Raw genomic sequence first — 6,000 nt, 5'->3', positions numbered from 1 at the left:
CGCTCTTGGTGACAAACATGGGATGGATATGACGGAAATCACTGTTGAAATCCTAGAGGCTCTCGGTCTCAGCTCTGGAGGAAGGAGCGTTTAGAGAGACACTGCAGGAAGAAATAATGTGCTTCTTTTGAGATAAATGAAGGCTGAGTGCAAAAATGGGCACCCTCATTCAAGGTCACGATTAAGGGTATCTGCATAGCTAAAATAACATGGGTTGGAAAAACCCTTCAGGAGAAATTGCGGAAATTGGAAGGGGAGATAGCCTCCTTAGAACAAGAAATAGTGGCAGGGGAGGGGTCAAACCTAACAGAAGCTTTGGCATCGGACCAGGAAACACAGGACACACTTTCCAAATTCGAGTCGGGGTCGAAAAGACATACAGATTCACAGTGAGGGGGATAAGGCGGGGCGACTGCTGGCTTGGCTGATCAGGCGGGAACAACCTCGACATAATATAACCCAAATTAGGCAAGGGTCCGGGGAGCTGACCACTACCCAGGCAGGGATCAATGAAACCTTCCAGCAATTCTACCAATCCTTGTATACGAATGAGGGAACCTATAAGGACGAAGATGCACAAGAACTGCTAGATATGGCACAGCTACCGGTCCTGGCGAGTGATACATGGGAGAAACAAGATGAACCAATTGGAGAATCTGAAATACGGGAGGCCCTGCATGCAATGGGGAACGGCAAAGCCCCGGGAGGGGATGGACTCCCGGTGGCATTTTATTGCTGGTTCGAAGAATTGCTGACCCCCCGAGAGGGTCTACGATGAAGCCTTTGAGGTGGGGAGTCTCCCTGACTCCATGAGGGAAGCAATAATAACGGTTTTATTGAAAGAGCGGAAAGACCCCCTCGACTGCGCATCCTATTGTTAGGCAGAATCGTATGCAGTACCCTTTAGGAACACTACACACAATTAAGGCTACAAGTGTAAGTACAATTTCACCTTTGGTACAAGCCTGTACTACACAGTAATGTGGTAGCAGTGGCTGAGCAGCCAGACTTATCTCAAGAGTCAAGTGCACAGTACAACAGGTTACACAAAGGACTAGCAATCACAGTGATTCAAACAAACACTTAGTCAAAGTTTCTTGGTAAAAAGAATACACATTTATTTACAGTCATTTGGAAAACATTCCACTAGTAAGATCAGCTCAATATCACAATCGAATACACTACAATACACAACCAATCAGTTTCTGAACAAGTTCAGCTCCCGTGAAGTGGGAACAAAATGGCACTTCAGTTACTTTAAAAAGGGGTAAAAAGACAAGGTTATAAGAATCAACAGCACAAATACTTTTATAGGCAGGGCAAAGGGTTTCAGTTCACTACAACCAGCCATTCAATTCAATAGGCCTGGGCCAAAGTCAATGGTTCAGAGTCTTGTATAGGATAGCAGAGTTCTGGTAGTAAACGGTTAAGTCTTTGCCACGGATCTTAGAAGAATTTGGTCAGACGAAAAGTTAGATGTTGGTTAGGGAAGGACAAGCCTTCAAAGTCTGGAAAGTTTCACAAACTTTCACCGCGGCCGAACAGAGTTCTGAACCACACTTGCACAGTACCTTGTAAGTGAAGAAAAGCTGTAGCTGAGGCAGTTGTTACTGGCAGTTCCTGCAGATCTTGCTGTTCCTGAGCTTCAGTCGTGGGGACAAGGAGGACATTGGGAGGTTCCTGCACTGCCCAGGGAAGAGTCCACAAGCTTGGCAAAACGTTGGTTTAAGGTGTGGGTGCCTTAAAGTCCACAAGCTGGTTTCCTTCCCCCTGGCTATCTGGTTTTCCACAGCACTCTGAAGTAAATTCGCCCAGGTTGGGGATGGTGTCCAAGTGGCTTGCGAGTTGGTTGTTCCCACCAAACTCAAGGGAAGAAGTTAACCTTGAAGGGCTTCTCTGTCGATGAGTTTCAGGCAATTCAGACCTACAGCAGGGCTTCACCGGTGGACCAGGAGTTGCAGAAGTCGTCTTGCTTCAGCTCGTCTTCGGTTCTTTCTTTCCAGTGGTCGATTCTGCTTTCCAAGTCCCAGAGACCTGCTTTTGAAAAGTTTTCCCCCATTAATTCCAGCCTGGCTGTCACTCACACAGCAGAGTGGCTGTCCTTACCGGACAGCCAGCCGGCCAATCACGCCAGAGTGCATTCAGGTCTCCTAGGAGACTAAGTACAGGGAGTTTCGGCACCTCCCTCACATCCTGTACACCCCAGACACTCAGGTGCCAGAGGAGGGCTTCAGCACTGAAGCCCGCCAAAGGCCAACGAACAAAGGGACCAAACCTGGTTTGGTGCGCAGAGACAAACACAAGAAGGACCTTTCCAAAAAGAAATGGCGAAAAAAGTTGACAGGAGTCTGTTTTTACAGATAGGTCTTGGGCGCCATATTGCAAAACATGGCTGACCCGATTTTTAGCTACCTGTGTTCGCGGTTGTGAAAAATCATGGTAGTTTGTTTAAAACCACTGCCACTAGCCATTTCAAGTGGGAAAGGGTAACATTTGACTGTTACATGAGTGTTTAGACGCAGGGGGAGCTAGGCAACCCCTCCAGCACTTCATAGGAAGATAGGGGGTGCTGGGTCTGTACATTTAAAGAGACTATTAAGGTCAATTTAACTTTACATGCTCTGGGAGACAGTAGTCAGTCCCAAAGAAGGGTGCTGTCTGACACGCAGAAAAAGATGTTGCCTATGGAGTTGTTTTAAAACTCCATGTCCAAAGAACACAAAAGTAAAACACACATCAAAATACATGGAAGAGTGGGGAAAAAAGGCTCACACTCTTCCCAGGTAAACAATCAAATCCTAGAAATCTAGCAAAGTTGCTGGGGGTCTCAAAAGGTAAGGGAAATGAGCACATTCTTGAGAATTCTCCCTAACGCCTATCACCCGATTTCACTATTAGATGTTGATGTGAAAATCCTATGCAAGATATTGGCCACCAGATTGTCTGGGGTGGTCCTGAGGTTGGTACATCTGAACCAATGCAGGTTCATAGGGGGATGAAACACAACAATGATTCTTCACCGTCTGCATCATGTAATGGACCAGGTTCGAGACTCTCAGGAAGATCTGGCACTGGCCTTGTTCGACGCCATGAAGGCCTTTGACTCCGTTGAGTGGCCGTGGTTGTTCCGCGTATTGGAAGCCTACGGGTCTGGGGACAATATGTGCCGATGGCTACGACTGCTGTATAATGGACCAATGGTGAGAGTTAAAACAAATGATTGGGTATCACAGCAATGGACACTAAGCAGAGGGACACAACAGGGTTGTCCGGTCTCCCCAATATATATATATATTTTTTTTAATTATTACACATCACTTGGTTTAAATGTAAACCTTAGATGCAAGATAACTTAATACAACACATTAATTTCTCCCAAACAAAAACAAAAGACCCCTCAACCCAAATCATAGATTGAATTCAGTCAGTCACGGATTGTCCTTTTCATCCAAGGTAGCGAAAATCTCCCTCACAAACTGTAACAATGCCAGTGTCATGGAAAGCCTCCCTCCCCATCTTAGAGTACCCACCGCTCCTCCTGCGTTTTTGTATTTCATTCCCCAAGGAATCTTGCCAAGAGCCTATCTCTTGTAGAAGTTAAGGGCTCGCACAGCAGCACTAGGTGCTTCAAAGTTTCAATAGTGTTGCCACAAATACGACAATTCAGATTCTCTTTTCCCGGGCTTTTGTTCTCCTTTCTGTGACCTCCCTTGTGGGGTAGAGGTTCAAACGAAGTCTTAGAAAGTTTTGCCTCTCCAACTGCGAAGAAACCTCTCAAGGTACGGCGGAACTGTTCCTCTTTTGTTCGTTTGGTTCTTCTACAAACGATTTGTAGGATCTCACTTTTTGCTTAGTCAAAATCCAGTCCAGGTCCAATAGTTTTGACTTTACCCCAATTGGATTTTCAATTAATGATTTTTCCGAGTGAGCAATATTAGACAGTATGGAAGAACACGTCTCTTGCCAATTGTTAAGGACTGGAACCAGTTTTCCTTCAGTGGCCTCCTTGATAATCGTAAACCCACTGACACCTGGTGGTTGGAGACATTTCCTAAAGAGAGAGATTGATTTACATTCCATTTGAGTGTACAAGGACGTTAGGCCCAGTTCTCTCTGTACACGTTCTATTGTCAACGAGTTTGGGAGCGACAAGACCCTCTTCCAAAAGAGGCCTTCCAGGTTAGGCCAAAGTGTTGGACTGATGGATGAAGAGGTTGGCTTCTGCAGCGTATGTCAGTATCCGTGAGACTTTCATCTTGTAGAAGTCTAGTAGTGGCAACATGGAAAATTTACAGTAGCGCTGTTTGATCAGCAGAGCTTGGGACGCCAAATTTTTAGTAGGTTTCATTTCTCAGATGGTTGATACCAGGAGCCTCATTCATACTGTCATTTAGGGTTATCCCCAGGTACACCATCAATGTAACAACTGGTATTTGTTCCCCATTCAGGAACCAGTTTCATTTTTTCAGCTTCCTTGTCTTGCCGCTGCCTCCTAAGATCAGAATTGTTTTGCAGTGATCTTTAGGGCATTGTTGTGAATGTAGGAGGACAGGTGAACCAACTGTCTCTGCAGCCCGATTTCAGTTTGGTCTAGCAGGAGCAGGTCGTCTGCAAATAGTAGACGGCCCACTGAATTTCCCGCGATCTTTGGCGGGAAGCATCTTGTTGTTACGAATGCCTCTGCCATGTCTGATATAAATAGACAAAAGACAGCTGATGCCAAACGACAGCAATGCTTCAGCCCATTTCCTGAGGCAATTTCGTTAGACCGTGTGCGGCTTCTATCCAGTCAAATTCTTTATGTAGTTACACTGTGCAGAGCTTCCATGGGTTCTCCCGGGGCCTGTGGGCACCCCCACTTCTTCAATTTGTCCCACAGGATTCTCCGGTCCACTGAGTCGAAAGCCTGTTCCAGGTCGATCGAGGCGATGTAGATGGCCCTCATCTGTTTCTGTTTGACCATACACTTGAGCACATTGATGATGAAGACATTTAAAGCGGTGCCGATCCCCCTTCGGAAAACCGCCTGCCACTGGTCCTGGATGTGAGATGCCAGACTCCATGCATTTAAGTGCTTCAAGATAATTGCTGCGAATATCTTGCCCACCACGTCAAGAAGAGTGATAGGCCTATAATTAAAAGGATTAGACCTATCAGCCCTCTTGAAGATGGGAACCACGATGGACTTAGTCCAGGATGCTGGAATCTTTTTCACCCTCTTGATAGTCACAAATAATTTCAACCTGAATGTCACCCATCTGAGAGGATCTTTTTTCAAGATTTCGTTTGTCAGGCCATCAGGCCCCACCGCCGCCCTCGAGGCATTTGATTTTTTTTATGAGATCAATTATGTCTTGACTGTCGAATTGAAAGTCCCAAGGAACTTCTGAAGAAATGTTTGGCCCAATTTGCCCCCCGCCCCCCTTTGGACTCATATAGACTTTTAAATTGGGCCTCCCACACCTGCGAAGACACAGTTAGTTATTTTAGAATCCTCCGGGGTGTTTAGGTCGTTTATTCGTTTCCACACACCCGCTGTATTTTTCTTAATGGCAAGCTTCAGCATTCTTTTGCCGTCTTGCTGGATAACTTGGCGCTTGTGCTGAGATGACCAGTTCTTAAAGTTGTTTTTGACTTTTTTGAGTAGGGTTAGATTTTGGGGCATTTTATGTTTTTTCACCAGTCTCCCCAACCTGTTCACCTTTCTTATTTTTCGGTGATTTGCTCGTCAAATGCATGCCTTGGTGTAAAAACAGGCCTCTTGAAGCTCAGGGTCTTCTCTCTGAAGCCCAGTAGAAACTCTGAATATGGCAATATGCCCCCTCTGGAGCGTGGTGATTCTGAGCTTAAGGCCGTCAGGGAAGATGTTATAGACGACATGTCTCTTCTATTAATACATAAGTGGTTTCCTCCCGGGGTCACCTCATAATGAGGACCTTGTTGGTGGTAACCCGTTGGTGAATTTTTTGACGCTCAGTCTAGGCATTCGAGCTCCAGGAG

The sequence above is a fragment of the Ambystoma mexicanum genome, chromosome 5p (genome assembly GCF_040938575.1).
Source record: "Ambystoma mexicanum isolate Mex_15411 chromosome 5p, UKY_AmexF1_1, whole genome shotgun sequence".
Lineage (NCBI taxonomy): Eukaryota > Metazoa > Chordata > Amphibia > Caudata > Ambystomatidae > Ambystoma > Ambystoma mexicanum.
The sequence above is the reverse complement of the archived record's forward strand: the minus strand, read 5'-3'. Positions refer to the sequence as shown.